General features: G+C 42.5%; 1 protein-coding gene across 3 annotated transcripts in view; it reads right to left on the reverse strand.

Annotated features, from left to right (window-relative positions):
* Nucleotides 1–19,860, reverse strand: part of IL1RAPL2 (interleukin 1 receptor accessory protein like 2) — a 1,414,847-nt gene that overhangs the window by 1,343,656 nt on the left and 51,331 nt on the right. The window lies entirely within an intron of this gene.

Genomic DNA, 19,860 nt, shown 5'->3' on the forward strand with positions numbered 1-19,860 from the left:
AGAGCAGCTGCAAAAATGCCTTGTCATAGCAGCAGACACGTTTTTGAAGCTGCTGGTGCCTCCAACGTCCCCCAAACAAAAAGATGCAGGGTCCTTCAGAGGTTTGCAGCTGTGCGTAAGCTATCCTGTCGACCACCTCTATCCACTGCACACAAGCAGAAACGGCTCCAGTGGGCCAAATGATACATGAAGACTGACTTCCAAACTGTTTTGTTCACCGATGAGTGCCGTGCAACGCTCGATGGTCCAGATGATGGAGTGGAGGATGGCTTGTTGATGGACACCTCATGAAAACTCGGCTAAGGCGCCAACAAGGAGGAGGTGGAGTAATGTTTTGGGCTGGAATCATGGGGAGAAAGATTGTCGGCCCCTTTAGGATCCCTGAAGGGGTAAAGATGAATTCCATAATCTATGTGGAGTTTCTAAAACAGCACTTCCTGCCATGGTTCAAGAGGAAGAACCGTGCTTTCCGCAGCAAGATCATTTTCATGCATGATAATGCACCGTCTCATGCTGCAAATAACACATCTGCATCTCTGGCTGCTATGGGCATAAAAGAGGACAAACTTATGGTGTGGCCACCATCTTCCCCTGACCTCAACCCCATTGAGAACCTCTGGAGCATCATCAAAAGGAGTGTCTATGATGGCAGGTGGCAGTTCACATCTAAGCAACAGCTCTGGGAGGGTATTCTGTCCACATGCAAAACAATTGAAGCACAAACCAGCCAAAAACTGACAAATTCAATGGATGAGAGAGTTATGAAGCTTCTTTCGAACAAGGGGTCCTATGTGCATATGTAACATCACCTAGAATAAAGTTTTGACTTGAAAACTGTTTGATTTCATTTTGTAAGAAGCTGATAATGCTTATAATTTCACAATTGACCATTTTTTTGTTCAAAATAAAAAGGTTGAAATCTCTGCTGTGCATAATAATTTGGATCATGCATTTTGAGTGTTTCTTATATTTAAAAATATACTGTTTTCATAGGCAGTTTGTTCAAAAACATTGCAATTATACTAGAATATTAGATGACTGGAAAATAACAATGACTGCAATTCATATAGGTAATTTAGAGAAAATATGAGGAAATATTTTTTGCATAATAATTTGGAACACAGTGTAGTGTAATCCACACATGACTATCATGTGCCCCTAACAGCCGCGGGTGGAATTACGATCCACCCGCAATGGTTAACATGTTACATGCCGCTATTAATCTCCAACAGCAGCATTTTCATAGGGGTGCCAATGGGCAGGTATTATGATGTGTTGGCGGTGCGGCCGTCACATGACCACAGGGTGCTGATGGGTTAGCATGGCAACCCGGCATGTGCAGGGTACTCATATGGTTACCATTGCTGCTCTGCTATGAGTGACTCCCCATGGCAGACATTCATAGCAGATCAATTATGCTTGTCATGCTCACGCCTTGGCAGATTGGTGCGAGGGGTTGTGGACCTGTTGTGTCACAAACCAGACTACCCTGGAAGGGGTGCAACTAATGCAGCTACCTCAGTCTTCACTGGAGCCTCTGATGGTGAGGTCAGGCTTGTGCGGCAGGTAGCTGCCAGGTGCCACTCCAGGGTGGTGTCTGGCTGTGGCTGTTTGTTTTCAAGAGTGCGGAGCACAGGCAGAGTCACAAGAATGCGGAGCACAGGCAGAGCTGAAAAAATGTGGAGCAGGCAGAGCCGCAAGAGTGCGTAGCACAGGCAGAGCTGCAAGAGTGCGTAGCACAGGAAGAGCTGCAAGAGTGCGGCGCACAGGCAGAGCTGCAAGAGTGCGGCGCACAGGCAGAGCTGCAAGAGTGCGGCGCACAGGCAGAGCTGCAAAAGTGCGGCGCACAGGCAGAGCTGCAAGAGTGCGGCACACAGGCAGATGGAGAGGACACAAGGATAGACACAGCAGGGAAAGGAGCCACAGTCAAGGAGACCAAGAGATAGAGATAGGACTGAGTTCAGACAAGGTAACGGTATGAGACAAGGTACAGGAACAAAGACACAGGGACCAGGATATTCTGCCTCCAGGAGGGTGGCAAGGACAAGTGAGAGACAAGGTCAGGAGCAATAGCACAGTGACCAGGATATACTGCCTCCTGGAGGCCGGACAGGCAGGTACAAGACAAGGCTAGGAACAAGGACTCAGAGACCAGGATAGTCTGCCTCCAGGAGGGCAGACAGACAGGTACAATATACAGGACTAGGAATCAAGCCTCCAGAGAAGGCGAAACACAGGACAGGACCTGGCAACTCAGTAGCAACAGTAAAAGGTGTTGCTCAGGTAGCTTCCACCAGGTGGCGCTGCCCTAAATACTAGAGTACTTTGGTAATTGGCTGAGAGCACATTAGGCAGGTGCACCCTGATTCCATAAGAACCATAGAGTGCCAGTGCCACACCCTTATGCACAAAGCCAGAAAGCATGCAGAGAGCAGGCAGGAAGCAAGAGGCACACAGCATGGAGCCTGCAGCAGACAGAACTCACAGTATGGCCTGGAGCAGTGAGTAAGTTGGTATGTGGGGGATGGGAGGCCATGCAGTGATGCTGGCAAGGTTGTTGCAAGTTAAAATGTTTTTAAATATATAAAATGTTCAAATCACACCCCCTTTTTGCCCCATTCAAAATAAAAAACAAACGAAAAAAAAACATATTTGGTATTGCCGCGTTCAGAAACTCCCAAGCTATCAAAATATAAAAAGAATTAATCCGATCGGTAAGAGGCGTCACAAGAAAAAATAAAAAAAAGTCAGTTACAATTGTTTTGATTGCCGCAACATTGCAATAAAATGCCATGACAGGTGATTGAAACATCATGTCTACACCAAAACTATATCAGTAAAAACGTCAGCACAAAATATAAGCCCTCACCCATCCTCAGATTCCAAAAAATGGAGACGCTATGAGTTTTTGAAAATTACTTTTTTTTGCCTTGTTTTTTTTCCCCAAAAACTATTGTTTTTTTTCACCATTCAAATAAAAAATGAACCTAGACATGTTTGGTATGTACAAACCCGTAATGACTTGCAGAATTATAATAGCAGGTGAGTTTTAGCATATAGTGAACGTGGAAAAAAAAAAAAAAAGCAAATTGTGCAATTGCACATTTTTGCAATTTCACGGCAATTGGATTTTTTTCCCTGTTTTCCAGTACATTATACGGTAAAATCAATGGTGTCGTTTAAAAGTGCAACTCAACCCGTAAAAAAACAAACCCTCACATGGCCATATTGACAGAGCAATAAAAAAAGTTAGGGCTCTGGGAAGAAAAGGAGCAAAAAATGAAATACGCAAAAACGGAAAATCCCAAGGCGGTGAAAGAGATAAAATGAACTGTAACCACTCTGCTTGATGTGCCAATTTCAAGTGACAAAAATATGTTAAGTCATCTGATATCAGGACCATCAGGATCCAATCTTTAAAACAATATCCATCACCGACGCAAGAGCCCCTTTAGTGACTTAAAAATTATTTACAAGTCTGTAAATCAATAAAATTACCTTTTCATCTAAATAACCATGAAATCGAAGCAAAAAAATAAAAAGGCCAACTTTAACTTGCTATAGAAGGGCTCTACATTCTGTGCTTAATTGACCAATCTCAATCATTTTCATTCTATCAGAAATTGGTGCAATTGCCCGAGTTAATTTCCCGTAACCTTCATCTGGTTACACAGAATAATTATTATTTAGAGTAGAATAACATGAAATGTGCATAATATAGTTTAATAATCCAGAAAGCATCCACTTCCTAGTGGACAGATGTTGCTATGGTGACTGATCCTGGATCTCTTCCAAGCTGATTGCCAACAATGAGAAACCTTAATATAGCATTTCTCAATCGTATTCAAATCAAGTGTGTCTAATGCCCTGACAAAAATAAATCACAGGCTAATATCATTTTCTTATAGTTTGGGAGTAAGTGTGATGGGATTCTCAAAATTTTTTCAAAGTGTTCCAGAGTCTAGTGCAGTTCAATTTTTAGTTTAAATAAACTTTTGACAACTTATTATAAATCAAAGTTTATATAACTTTTAGTTTTGACATGCATGAACTTTTTGACACACACACAAGTCAAGCACTAGAAGTAGACCAATTCATGGGTCAGTGGAGGGGCAGCCACCCTCCAATTACATAAAAAAAAAAGACCTCACAATAAACATTCTATTTTATTCAGTAGAGAGTAGCAAGTCCAAGAAAAACTTATTTTTTATATGAGTAGGTGTTACCTGGTACCATTTTGACTTTACACTTTATGGTGCATTTACTGATAAGACCACCCTTGCGTAAAGAGAAGATATCTGAACACATCTTTAAAGAATTTGTATAAGAATATTAAGCTGCTTGAGGATAAATAGGGTTTGACCAGTGGGAGTTCCACCTAACCAGAGAATGGGGTTTTATCGACCATTGTCTGAATGGATTTTAGGGTGAGCATGGGCATTCATAGGAGTGCGGTAAAAAAAAAAAAAAAAAGGCGTAACAAACAGTGTTTTGTAGCTTTTTTTATACTTTTGGTGCATTTTTGAGGGCCTTTTTTTCAAAATGCAATATGCTTAGCATTTATAGTTTTGGACTCATTTTTTAAAGGGTTATTCTCATGTTCATTATTTAGGAGCACAGTGCTCCTCTTTAGAGTTAAACAAATTTGTTCACATTCTGCAGCGTTTATAAGCTCAGTCGCAAAGATCCTGTAAGTGCTGCGCTCCTTGCCTAGGAAATGAGTCACTGCTGATAGAGTGCCGAAGTGACTGGCAAGGGCCCCATCACACATAGCGACGCACCAGCGATCCCGACAACGATACAGTTGTGGCCAAAAGTATAGAAACCCCTGCAATTTTGTCAGAATACTCAGTTTCTTCCTGAAAATGATTGCAAACACAAATTCTTTGGTATTATTATCTTCATTTAATTTGTCTTAAATGAAAAAAAAACACAAAAGAGAATGAAGCAAAAAAGCAAAACATTGATCATTTCACACAAAACTCCAAAAATGGGCCAGACAAAAGTATTGGCACCCTCAGCCTAAGGCCGGAGTCACACTGGCGAGGAATACGGGTGAGTGAGAGGCGCTAAAAGCACGCATTACACACAGACCAATGATTCTCTATGGGGTCACTCGCACCAGGCGTATATTTCTCCTCCGTATCCTCCGCTCCGTGCCACTCGCAGCATGCTGCGATTGCCAGCATACTACGCCCGTAGCACGCCAATGCAAGTCTATGGGTGCGCAAAAAATACGGATTACACACTGAACACACATGTGACCTGCGAGCAATACGCAGGTCTTTTGGCTGGTGAACAGGAAATGGGCCAATCCATCATCAGGAAGCGTAGAAATGAGCTCAAAAAGCGCTCCAGACATCCAGGAAGTCAGCCTCCACGGAGTACAGCAGCAGCATGGCGTCCACTTACATAAATGTGGAGATGCTAATTGTGCTGGTGCAGGAGCGTCCAGAAATATGGGACCCACGCGAACGCAAACTATGCGAACCGCACAAGAAAGGAGGCGTCATGGAGGCGCATCTGTCGCCAGATGTACCATGACTTCGGTGACAGACCACGTGATGAGCAGCAGAAAATTCGTAAGTGCACCCATAAAAATGTAATTAACGTTAGCGCACGCTATAAAATGACTCTACAATCAGCCCCCCCCCCCTTCCTGGGCATGTAATTTTAGCCTCATGAGGCCGTTACATTAGGATGTGACACGTGGCTTCACACAGCCATAATTAGGGGTTTAGGCCACAAGCTCCTCATCCTCCTAGCCACAAAAATTAGTTTCAGGGGAGCTAATGAGACCCTGGGTATCGGCCCAATTACATATGCCACCATGGGTAGAACGCACACCCCATAAGGCCCCATGCCTAGACTACTGTTTGAAAATGTGACCTCTCAAATATGTGATTTTGACAATCTTTCCTGTCACATTGCAGTGGAAGATGTGATGAAACGGTGGAGAAGCATCCGGGACCAGTACCGCCGGGAACGCCAGCAGCGGTCCAGGAGTGGGGATGCTGGCCATGTCAAGCGGAAATATATATATTATGACCGGCTGAACTTCCTCGCCCCAATTCTGGCTCTGAGACCGTAAGTACATACCTCACACCACATGACACAAAAACATTACACAAATACTTTACAGGGACAAAAATATTGATGTATTTTTGCCTCTGTTCTATTTCATAACAGAACTCATCCAACCTTACGGATCGAGGAACGGCCTCAGAGGCAGAGCCCGTTATTGATCCTGTAGGGGATGAGGTGGCTGGCCCATCTTCTCCCCCTACAAGAAGGATGTCTGAAGAAGAGGCATCACAAGAGCACACAATGGCTGCCCGACACAACACACCACCAGGACGGTCTGCAGCTGCAACCTCACCCATCCTGGAAGAGATGGGCAACTTGAGCAGCAGCCCAACTGCCCAGATCAGGCCCTCCCCACAGGCTGCTCTAGCAACACGGTGAATAAGAAGGCGGCGCCAGGTCGCCATTCAAGAGAGCAGGACCAATGTGGACACTGGGGTGCTGAATTACTTGTCCAGAGTCACTACAGATGATGGTGAGGAGGCCTATGCACGTAGCCTCACCCTTTATCTCCGTGCCCTTACCCGTGAGGTCAGGCTCCGTATTAGGGGGTGTATTCAGATCCTGCTTGAGGCAAGCACCCCCCCAATACCCCATATGAGGTGTTTGAATTTCTGGAGAGGTGGCAGCTCTCACCAAGAAATTTAATGCGCATGAGACCATCCACACAGATGAATGCTCAAGCAGGGTCTGAACAGCCCCTAATACGTGGGCCAACACCTCAACCCCTTCCTCCCCCTACCCATCCTTCTATTCCGCAGCCCCAAATGTCTTCATCAAGCCAACCCCACCAATATGGCGACTTGTACCCACCCAGTGTTGGAGGCTGGTCCCAACCTGGTTGGGGACGATCTGGCTATCTTGGTGGGTATGAGCCACGGGCCTACCATAGCCAACAAGAAGCCCCTCACCATCATCATTATTACTCTGGCCAGTATCACCAACAGGCCCAGGAGGCTGGACAACAACAGCATCATGGGCAACAGTATGGCCCCACACAGGGCGATGTTGGCCACAATGTCCAGCAGCACCCACAGGCTGTTCCTACCCCGTTCCACTTCCCCTACATATGAGGATTTATGAATCAAAACTTTGGAGATGTCCAGTGACATGTAACTGGTGCTTCTAATCTAGACAAAAAAAAAGGTGTTCTCCTTCACCAACATTTAGAACATAATTTAACACTCACATTTGTAAACAATGTTTTCCAAACATATGAAACAATCCATCATGACAGGCAACGCTACCTCACGCCTTTCACACAGATATTACATGTGTGTATAAAAGAGAATATTTAAATGCGCTATACTGTTACCTGAAAGGATGAAAATACACTAATCACTTGTTAATGCATAGGAAAGGTGTGCTTGCCTTTAGTTAAGTAGTCAACTTTGTTATTAGCATTCTCTATTAAACCAATTTGAGGCGACCAGCATTCTCTATGTCTTAACAAGTGAGTTTTGTATTTTGATCCTTTCCAGTATAGCATGCTTAAATATTGTCTGTTCTACAGACAGGTAATATCTGTGTGAAAGATGTGAGGTAGCCTTGCCTGTCATGGTGGAATCTTTCTATGTTTGGAAAACATTATGAGGAAATGTGAGTGTTATCTTATTGACTTTATTTTGGTGATGGAGCTCACCCTTTGTTGCCTAATCCAGGTTAATGTAGGCATGCAGCAATGTTGTTATTGCATAATGTTTGTTGCAGTTTTTTTCTGGTATGTTAATGTTACATCAAGTTAACGAAGGCCCAAAGGGTCATTTTGGCCATTGCCAAATTTGTGTTATGGCAAAATTATGTTTGCCTTTAAGCAAAACCCCCCAAAAAAAGGCAAAACTAAAAATTTGTCTACTCTAGTTAACGTCTCTGTGTGATTTCTCACTATCCCTCACAACATACTAACAGACACCAACCAATGCAAAGAAACACTCATAGAATCATAAAAAGGCTTGAGTAATATATATTTAGACACACTTTGACCAAAAAAAAATTAGAACATAGACACAGCATTCTCTTGCCAAGAAGTAGCCCCCTCAGGTGAGATAAAGTAATTAGTGAATATATCACGCACTTTGAGGCCAGAGAGCGGTCTACGTTGAGGGATGATAGGTGGTCTCACCCTGCGCACATTGTCCGGCCTACGCACAACACCATCAGAGGAGGAGCAATCATGTATCCTGGTGAAGTTATGCAGAACAACACAGGCTTTCACAACTTCATTCACATTTTGCTCACTCAACTGAATGGCAGACTGGAGTACCCGCCATTTGGCACAAAGAATCCCAAAGGAACACTCCACCAGTCGCCTAGCACGTGATAGGCGCAAGTTAAAAATTCTGCGCCTGTGGTCAAGGTTGCGCCGGGGATATGGCCTCATGACATTACGTGATAACTGAAAGGTCTCATCTGCCACAAGGACATAAGGGACTGATTGTTCGGGGGAGCCTGGTAGCTGGCATGGTGGTGGTAGATCCAACTGGTTGGTGCGTAGCCGCCGACCCATTATGGAAGTATTGAAGACTCTAGAGTCTCCCGTCCTTCCATAGGCCCCAATGTCAACAATTATAAACTTGTATTGAGGGTCTACCAGAGCCAACAATACAACAGAAAAGTATTGTTTATAATTGAAGAATTGGGACCCTGAGTTCGGCGGCTTACGCACCCTGATATGTTTGCCATCCAGGGCCCCAATACAATTTGGAAACTGGCAGTCCTCCTCAAAGTCCCTTGAAATCCTTAACCAGTCTTCCATCCTGGGCTCGGGTAGGAACACCTGATGGAGTCTTGTCCAGATTTGTGCACATGTAGACCTCACTATGCCTGAAATGGTGGACTTTCCAATGAGAAACTCATGGTGGAGGGCGGCATAAGACAGGCCAGTGGACAGGAAGCTGTAGAACAACAGAAATAGTCCAGGTTAGAATGGCTAAAGTAAAAAAAAATCAGTTACATGCCGACCAAACTTGGTAGGAAATGAGAGAGAACAACACACACATATTTGGTGGCACAATGAATAAGTGATATGCAGTACATATTAGATGTAACATTGTGCTGTGTCAGGTGAAACATATTTTGAGTAAGATGAGGGTATTAAACATTGTCCAAGAAGGCCAAAAAACATAAATTAACACACACATTATGAACATAGAGAATGTGGTTGTGGAGTACATACCGTATTGTGAGTAGAAGTCGATCCTCTGCAGATATGGCTTGGCGCATCCTAGTGTCCTGAAATGTGATCCCAGGGCGCACTGTCTCCAAGAGGCGATCAAATGTGGAAATGCTCATTCGACAGTACTGGTAAAATTTGTCCGGATGCTCCCGCAGAGACGAATAGAGGCGGTGAAAATGCCCTCTTGTGAGTCGTTGCCTCAAAAGTGGATGTACCCACATGCGTCTCCTCCTCCGCGGATCCACTATCACAGGATATGGTTGGCCAAAGCGCCGTGACAAAAGCCAGGTAAAGAGAACCTGCTCGGTTGTATTGAATGTCAGACTCTCTGACATGCTGCACAAAGAACACCAACACACCTCGTGAAAGCAAGGTGAGAAATGTACAGAATGTAGGCAGCCACCTGTTTCTGAGTGTCTAAATAGGGTGCAGGCTAATGATTTAAATTGTTTGCAGGCCTCAAAACCGTTAAATGTCCATTTTGCAAGGCTGCGAGAAAATCTCGCCATACGGATTGCATACGGATTGCATACGGAGACACACATGCGCAAAATACGTGACCTCACCTTGCTTACGGATGACCTACGGACCACTATTTAGTGGTCATTGATCCGTATTACGCATGTAAAATACGGAGCGTATTTTGCGCAGGTTAGTGTGACTCCAGCCTTATACTTGGTTGCACAACCTTTAGCCAAAATAACTGCGACCAACCACTTCCGGTAACCATCAATGGAGTTTCTTACAATGCTCTGCTGGAATTTTAGACCATTCTTCTTTGGCAAACTGCTCCAGGTCCCTGATATTTGAAGGGTGCCTTCTCCAAACTGCCATTTTTAGATCTCTCCACAGGTGTTCTAGGGATTCAGGTCTGGACTCATTGCTGGCCACCTTAGAAGTCTCCAGTGCTTTCTCTAAAACCATTTTCTAGTGCTTTTTTAAGTGTGTTTTGGGTCATTGTCCTGCTGGAAGACCCATGACCTCTGAGGGAGACCCAGCTTTCTCACACTGGGCCCTACATTATGCTGCAAAATTTGTTGGTAGTCTTCATAATGCCATGCACACGGTCAAGCAGTCCAGTGCCAGAGGCAGCAAAGCAACCCCAAAACATCAGGGAACCTCTGCCATGTTTGACTGTAGGGACCGTGTTTTTTTCTTTGAATGCCTCTTTTTTTCTCCTGTAAACTCTATGTTGATGCCTTTACCCAAAAAGCTCTACTTTTGTCTCATCTGACCAGAGAACATTCTTCCAAAACGTTTTAGGCTTTTTCAGGTAAGTTTTGACAAACTCCAGCCTGGCTTTTTTATGTCTCGGGGTAAGAAGTGGGGTCTTCCTGGGTCTGCTACCATACAGTCCCTTTTCATTCAGACGCCGACGGATAGTACGGGTTGACACTGTTGTACTCTCGGACTGCAGGGCAGCTTGAACTTGTTTGGATGTAAAGGGCATGTCACACTAAGAGATATCGCTAGCAATATCGCTATAACTAGTGACTTTATAGCGATATTGCTAGCGATATCGCTGTGTCTGATACTTACCTACGACCGGCTCCCCTGCTGGTTATCGCTGATCGCGCGAGAACGTTCAGGACTGGTTCTCGTCGTCAGCTTCCTGCGGCGCTTCCTGCTGTGACGACGAGCGACGCGTGGAGCCGGGCGGGAGGACGCAGGATCGCCTGGTGTGACAGGTAAGTAGCGACCCCCGTCCCCAGCGATGTCGCTAGTGAGATCTGCCTGTGTGGCAGCTCACTAGCGAACACTTAGCGATGTACCAGCGATCCTGACAGCATCATATCGCTGGTCGGGATCGCTGGTACATCGCTAAGTGTGACAGTACCCTTAGTCGAGGTTCTTTATCCAACATCCGCACAATCTTGCGTTGAAATCTCTTGTCAATTTTTCTTTTCCGTCCACATCTAGGGAGGTTAGCCACAGTGCCATGGGCTTTAAACTTCTTGATGACACTGCGCATGGTAGACACAGGAACATTCAGGTTTTTGGAGATGGACTTGTAGCCTTGAGATTGCTCATGCTTCCTCACAATTTGGTTTCTCAAGTCCTCAGACAGTTCTTTGGTCTTCTTTCTTTTCTCCATGCTCAATGTGGTACACACAAGGACACAGGACAGAGGTTGAGTCAACTTTAATGCATGTCAACTGGCTGCAAGTGTGATTTAGTTATTGCCAACACCTGTTAGGTGCCACAGGTAAGTTACAGGTGCTGTTAATTACACAAATTAGAGAAGCATCACATGATTTTTCGAACAGTGCCAATACTTTTGTCCACCCTCTTTTTTATGTTTGGTGTGGAATGATATCCAATTTGGCTTTAGGACAATTCTTTGTGTTTTTTCATTTAAGACAAATTAAATGAAGATAATAACAAAGAATTTGTGTTTGCAATAATTTTCAGGAAGAAACTGAGTATTACCTGACAAAATTCAAGGGTGTCAATACTTTTGGCCACAACTGTATGACCTTGTCAGGATCACTGGTGTGTCATTACATGATTGCTGATGAGCTGCCAAACAGGCAGCTTCACCAGCGATCAGCACCAGCGACAGGAGGGTAACAAGCGACGTGCGTCGCTTAGTTACCCACTGTGTACTTTAGTTACCAGCGCGCTGCTGCAGGGAGCTGGTAACCAAGGTACACATCGGGTTTCTAAGCAGCGCGCGGCACTTAGAAACCCGATGTGTACCTTGGTTACCAGCTCCCTGCACCAGCGCACTGGTAACCAAGGTACACATCGGGTTTCCAAGCAGCGCGCGGCACTTAGATATCCGATGTGTACCTTGTTTACCAGCTCCCTGCACCAGCGCACTGGTAACTAAGGTGCACATTGGGTTTCTAAGCGCTGCGCGCCGCTTAGAGACCCAACGTTTGCCTTAGTTACCAGCTCCTGATCGCTGGTATCCTGCATGTCACACGCAGCGATGCGTGCTGGCCGGCGGGAGACCAGCGATCCAAAAAAATGTCCTGGCCATTCCAGGACGATCAGTGATACCCGGCAGGGGGGCCTGTCGCTGGTAAGAGTCACATACAGCGATCTCGCTGGTGAGATCGCTGTTGCGTCACAAAACTTGTGACTCAGCAGCGATCTTGGTAGCGAGATCGCTATGTGTGACGGGGGCTTAACCCAGGGACCAGGCAGTAAAAAATAAAATTAAAATATTCTTGAGAATGGAGAGGAATTTTAATAAGTATATTGTAAATTATATTGTAAAGTTACCTTACTTGTTTTTACAAGCACTTTGTAATTTTACCCATTTTTGATGAGACAACCGCTTCAGTGATTTTATAGACTTTGCTACAGTACATGAAATAAATAACAGCCTAAAGATGTATGAATAGAAGATCTAAAGAAAAAAAAACATTTAATGTCTATTTTCCAAGTTAAAAAAAACACTGAAAAAATTGGTGTGTAGAAAGAACACACAATTTAGCCCAAAATGGCTTTTAGAAATCCTATCAAAGCAACACATACATTATATATATATATATATATATATATATATATATATATATATATATATATATATATATATATATATATATATATATATATATATATATATATACACACATACAAACACACACACATATATACACATACAAACACACACACACATATACATACACACTTTTTTTATTTATTTATTTTTCACACACAATCCTGCTCACCATTATTGGCACCACCAAACTTATATCCTCAGCATTTTTAAATTAGTGGTGCAAAGTAATACAAGAATAAAACATTGTTTTTCAAATTGCATGTTGCAATTTCAAAGAAGAAACGGAATAAACAGCATGTGCAGCAGTAAAGGCTCCCCTAATTAATACTTGGTTGCACATCCTTTGGCACTGAACACAGTCTCCAAACGTTTCTTGTGGCCATCTATAAGCTTCTTGCACTTCTCAGCGGGTATTTTCTCCCACTGTTCCTTTTTTTAAGTTCTTGAATGTTTGCAGGGGTCTTTTACCAAATAGCAGATTTCATATCACCCCAAAGATTTGCAATGGGACCGAGGTCAGGACTCATTGCTGGCCATATTATAATAGTCATTTTTTCTTTTTCATCCACATTAAAAAACGTTAATGTGAAAGTAGCCTTACACTGACACTTAGCTCTAAACGCTCTTGTTAATTGTCTGATTTCATGATTCTTGTGATATGATCAAGGCCTCCATTACCAGATGCAGCAAAGCAACCCCAATGCATTATGGATTCTCCACCATGCTTATTTGTTGGTAGGGTGCTCTTTTCATTATAAGCTTCATTGCGCTGTCTGCAAATAAACTGTTGCTTTGCATTGCCAAAAAGCTCTATTTTTTGTTTCATCTGTCCATAGAACATTTTCCCAGAAGGATTGGTGTTTGTCAATTGACTCTTTGACAAAGATCAGTCCTTCCATTATAAGTCTTTCTTCTGCACCGATATCTTCACCTTCAGATCTTTGCATGTTTGACGTGGTGTTTTTTCCACCATTTCCACCAACCTTCGAAGACATGTTGTCAATTTTCCTTTTTCCCCCACATCCAGGGAGGTTCTTTATGGTTCCATGCTTGGCAAACTTTTAAATAACATTGCAGACTGTTTAAACTGAAATACCAAGGTCTTTGGAGATGACCTTATACCCTTTGGAGGTCTTGTGTTTGCTAATAATAGCAGTTCTTATGTCCTCAGAAAGCTCCTATGTCTTAATCATTGTGACAAAGGAACATGGCCTACCATGTAGTTTTTTAAAACATTGACGTAATCATTCATTGGGTAATTTATGTCACATGGGAACTGACAATCACAAGTGATTCTCATTTGTGATTTACCAGAGTTAGTAAAATGAGTTTCTATACTAATTTAAAGTAAAGTGTGCCAATACCAGTGTCATAGCAAACTTTAGGCTTTCCTATTTTCCCTCCCATTGTCTTTTGCTTTAAATTGTTTATCATGCGCTCTTTTGTATTTAACATGAGTGTTCTATACAAAAAAAACTTTCACTTGATTCTTTTTTTTTTTCAGGGGCAGTTTGAAATTTACCAATGACAATCTAGATGATCCATGAGGGGACATGGTACAAGGTCATGTGGTCAAATGACACCAAAGTAGAATTTTTTTACATCAACTCCACTAGCCGTGTTTGATGGAAGAAGGATGAGTACAACCCTAAGAACACCTTCCCAACCGTGAAGCATAGTGGGGGAAGCATCATACTTTGGGGGGTTCTTTTCTACAAAGGGTACAGGATGACTACACCGTATTGAATGGAGAATGGATGGGGTCATATCTCGCGAGATTTTGGCCAATAACCTCCTTCCCTCAGTATGAACATTGAAGATGCGTCGTGGCTGAGTCTTCCAGCATGACAATGAACTGAAACACACAGCCAGATAAACTAAAGAGTGGCTCTCTAAGAAGCATTTCAAGGTCCTGGAGTGACCTAGCCTATCTCCAGTCCTGAACCCAATAGAATGCTGGATTAAAAACACACATGTGACATGCACAAATGTGAACAAGTCTGTTGGACAATGTTCACACCACCCTGACAAACACAAACAAAGAGCACAGAATGACAAATGTGCAGGCGCTTTCTAGTATGGGCATGTGGTGCAAGACAGCTCCTTATGTGCATGTCACACAAAAGAGGGGTGGGGTCTCTCAAATCATGCATAAGCACGAAAAAAAACTGGATTAAAAACACACGTGATATGCACAAATGTGAACAAGTCTGTTGGACAATGTTCACACCACCCTGACTGAAACACAAAGAGCACAGAATGACAAATGTGCAAAAATACCTTGCAGTAAGACCTATGACAGTAGTCAGCAAGTGCTGATAAAAGGTAATAACAAATACAGGGTATTTAGTCGATACTTTTTTTGCAAAAAAAGGTATGCCAAGCTGCTCCACCTCGTCAAAGTAACCCGTATCGAAGCAGTCCCTATCTAATGTATTTAAAACCTGAACTTGTTCACATTTGTGCATGTCACATGTGTGTTTTTAAGCCAGTTTTTTTGTGCTTATGCATGATTTGAGAGACCCCATCCCTCAAATGCACATTTGTCATTCTGTGCTCTTTGTTTGTGTTTCAGTCAGGGTGGTGTGAACATTGCCCAACAGACTTTTTCACATTTGTGCATGTCACATGTTTGTTTTTAATCCAGTTTTTTTCATGCTTATGCATGATTTGAGAGACCCCACCCCTCTCTTGTGTGACATGCACATAAGGAGCTGTCTTGCACCACGTGCCCATACTAGAAAGCGCCTGTCTTAATCCTGCTCATTTAGACACTGTTCATATGTTCAGGTTTTAAATACATTAGATAGGGACTGCTTCGATATGGGTTACCTTAACGAGGTGGAGCAGCTTGGCATACTTTTTTTTGCAAAAAAAATGTATCGACTAAATACCCTGTATTTGTTATTACCTTTTATCAGCACTTGCTGACTACTGTCATATGTCTTACTGCAAGGTATTTTTGCACATTTGTCATTCTGTGCTCTTTGTTTGTGACCCAATAGAATGCTGCAGTTTGTGCAAATTTGGTCAAGAACTACAGGAAACATCTGACCTCTGTAATTGCAAACAAAGTTTTTTGTACCAAATATTAAGTTCTGTTCTGTTTCTATTGTATCAAATACTTATTTCATGCAATAAAATGCAAATTAATTATATACAAATTATACAATGTGATTTTTTGGATTTTTTTTTATAGATTCAGTCTTGGAGTTGAATTGAATCTATGACAAAAGTTATAGATCTCTCCATTCTTTGTAGGTGGGAAAACTTGCTAAATTGGCAGTGTATCAAATATTTTTTTTTCCACACTGCATGTATAAAGTCATCGCAGTTGAATTATACACTGGTATAATCAAACAGATCAGGAATCCAGCATGACATGTACACAAGGCACTGTCCATGGTTCTGAAGCATCACTTTCATTTCAGTAGTCCAGAATTTAGGGCTGACCGATTATATTGAATAATAACATTGCCTGACAAATGTAACAATATGACCACAGATAACCAATATACTTCTATATTACACTTCTTACAGTCACATAGAATTATTTACCCGCAATAATGTCATGTTACCTAGACCTGACTTATTTATAATCCAACTAATACAGATGTCCTAGAACGGCCCTAGGAGAAATGAGAGTCATATCCAAGAAATAATTCAGTGTCTTATTATAAAATATAGAGGATGTCCCTTAAAACAAGACAAAAAGAAAGATGCTGGAATAGGACACTAGAAAATAAACACATGATAATGATGAATACATTTCTGTGTTTCCTAGGATATGCCAAATAAGTTGAAGACTCCATCCCTTTCCATAGATGACCTAAAAAGTCTCAGTGACAAATGACTAGACTTGTTTCCTTGAGAAAAAGAGAACACCAATTATCTTTATGAAAGATAAATTAGTATATTACAGAAGTGGAGAGCTTCCCTCCCCGGGCTCAAAATAGGTTTATATGCAGTGGAGACTTATTAAATTTACTGGTTTGTGTATTTTATGGAGCTGTTGCTGTGCTTCACCTAAGAACACATGGGGGCCTGATTCATGTAAGGTTTCACGCTGGCAAAAAAAAGCTTTGAAAAGTCGCACAATTTAGGAACAACACGGAGAGGTGCCAACATTTTGCAACTTTTGGCACCTTCTTATCATTTTCTCCCAGCTACCCCAAAATGGGTGACACTGGGGTGGGATGGGAGCGCAGCGGCTAACACCACAGCTCGTCTAATTCACAATGAGAGTAGTGTTCCTACGCAAGAAGACTCACTCCAGTTTCTGACTAGAGTTAGATCTCTGAAGTAGCCCATGAAGGTGCACGCTCCTCATCAGACGCTTCAGATTCACAACAAGGTGTGCACTTCTTCATAAATCGGAAGGGTTTGGAGCATAAACTGAATGAAAACTCTCCAACTCTCAAAACTTAGGCTATGTGCACACACTGCGGATTGGTCTGCGGATTTTTATCTGCAGAACCGCAGGTAAAATACCTGCGGTTTTCCCCTGCGGTTGGCCACCTGGACAATGGAATAGGTGGCAAACCGCAGCAGATTCCGCTGAAAGAATTGACATGTCAATTGTTTCTGCGGATTTAAAACTGCAGCTTTTCCGCTGTTAAAAATCCGCAGCATGTGCACAGCAGAATGTAAATCACATAGGATAACATGCTACTGTACACTGCAGAACTGCTGCAGTTCTGCTGCGGCCAGAACCGCAGCAAAAACCGCAGTGTGTGCCCATAGCCTTAAAGTTTCTGCTCTGAAAACTCTGCAAATGTATCAGTGTGCTCATATATTGGCTATCAGAACATGCTGGGAGCTGTGCACAGCAGCTAGAGGGAGGTAGGGTTGCACCCTACTACTAGGACTCAAGTAATAGGAAATGCATAGGCAACAAAAGAAAATTCAAAAACTTAGACACTTCACAATTTTAGGTGCACTGGCTACCTAGCTGATATGATTATTCCAGTATTGGTATATAGTGCTCCTTATTTGCTATATTTGATACATATCAATTTGCAATGACAATTAAATAAACCAAGAGGAGCTATGGAGATTAAAGGGAAACTGTCAGCAGGTTTTGCCATGTAAATGAAGATCACCATGATGTAGGACAGAGACCTGATTCCAGTGATGTGTCTCTTATAAGGCTGTTTTTTTTTGCTGTTTCAATACAATCAGTGTTTTATCAGCAGGAGATGATTACCAGGTGTCTCATGCCTCCTGGTGCAAGCACATCCCCAGCACTGATTAGCAGCTTTCTATCAGTATACAATTTACACGGAAAGCTGCCAATCAGTGGAGTGGCAAGGGTTATACACAGCTCAGCATTCTGAGAACTACTAAATCTGCAGGAGAAAATAAAACTAAGATTATATCACATCTGCTACACCCAGAAAACAAAGCGATACATCGCTGCAATCAAGGTCTCTATCCTACATCATGCTTCTGTCCGATTACATACCAAAAACTTCCTGACATTCCCCTTTATTATTATTTATTATGCACTGCTTATGTAGTGCCATCCTATTCCACAGCGCTTTACATACATCATCACTGTCCCCAATGGGGATCACAATCTACAGTACATTCCCTATCAGTATGTATTTGGAGTGTGGGAGGAAACCTGTACAAACTCCTTACAGATGTTGTCCTTGGTTGGATTTGAACTCAGGAACCAATTGCTGCAAGCTGCAGTTCTAACCACTGAGCCACCGTGCTTGCCCTTGAATATTTGTATATATGATGGCCTTCTATATCTGACCATGGAAAGAGAATTAGCTGATAATCACTAAGTATTACCTTCCTTTATGCCTTTCCTTAATCCCTTCATGACATGCACTTTACATGTACTGTGCATGTCATGTTCCTCCCTTTGATGTGGGCTCCGGCGCTGAGCCCACATCTTTACCGAAACATGTCAGCGGGTCACCGATGGCTCAGCATGACAATCAGAGGTCTCCAGCAGACCTGCTGTATGGTTGCCATAGCCAGACTGCTATGAGCACCACCCGGTGGTCAGCGCTCACAGCAAGGGAATATTTCTGCTATACACCCGATCATCACCTGTACACAGAGGCCATCAGACCATTGCAGCTTCTAGTCTCCCATGGAGACTATTGAAGCATGCCAAAAGCAAAAAAAAGTTTTTAAAAATATTAAAAAAAAACAAAAAAAAAAAAAAAACAAAGGTTCAAATCACCCCCCATTCAAAAAAAAAAAAAAAAGTTTGGTATCACCGCATTCAGAATCGCCTGATCCATCAATATAAAAATAATCCCATCAGTACACAGCATAGCAAAAAAAAAAAAGTCAAAACGTCAGAATTAAGTTTTTTAGGCCGCCGCGACATTAAAATGCAATAACGAGAGATCAAAAGATCGTATCTGCACCAAAATGGTATCATTAAGCACATCAGTGCGGTGGACAAAAAATAAGCCCCCACCCAACCCGAGATCACGAAAAATAGAGATGCTACAGGTCTCGGAATACGACGACTTTTTTTTTTTTTTTAAACAAACTTGGGATTTTTTTTTTCACCATTTAAATAAAAACAAACAATCTATACGTTTGGTAGCTACAAACTCGTAATTACCTGAAGAATCATAACGGCAGGTCAGTTTTAACATTTGGTGAACATGATAAAAATAAATAGATCAATCTAAAAAACAGTAGTGGGATTGCACTTTATTAGCAATTTCACCACGCTTTTTTCCCCTTTGAGTACATGACATGGTAAAACCAATGGTGTCATTCAAAAGTCCAACTCGCCCAGCAAAAAACTTGCAAGCCCTCTCACGGCCATAATGATCGAAAAATAAAAAAGTTATGGCTCTGGGAAGAAGGGGAGCGAAAAACAAAAACACAAAAATGAAAAAGGGCAGGGGTGTGAAGAGGTTAAAAAAAATCCACGTAATCATGGATGCCTCAATTTAATCTCATCAATTTAGGCTCTGAAACGGACACCAAGGAATACCAGACCACATCCTTCTGTTAAAGTCCCATCCAACATGTCGGCAGGGGAGTAGACGATCTGTGATGCCAACAGCTTTCAAAAACTTTTGAGAAACCTTCTAGTTTATTGTGA

The sequence above is a fragment of the Dendrobates tinctorius genome, unplaced genomic scaffold, assembly GCF_039654945.1.
Source record: "Dendrobates tinctorius isolate UK_male_01 unplaced genomic scaffold, ASM3965494v1 ptg000133l, whole genome shotgun sequence".
NCBI classification, from domain to species: domain Eukaryota; kingdom Metazoa; phylum Chordata; class Amphibia; order Anura; family Dendrobatidae; genus Dendrobates; species Dendrobates tinctorius.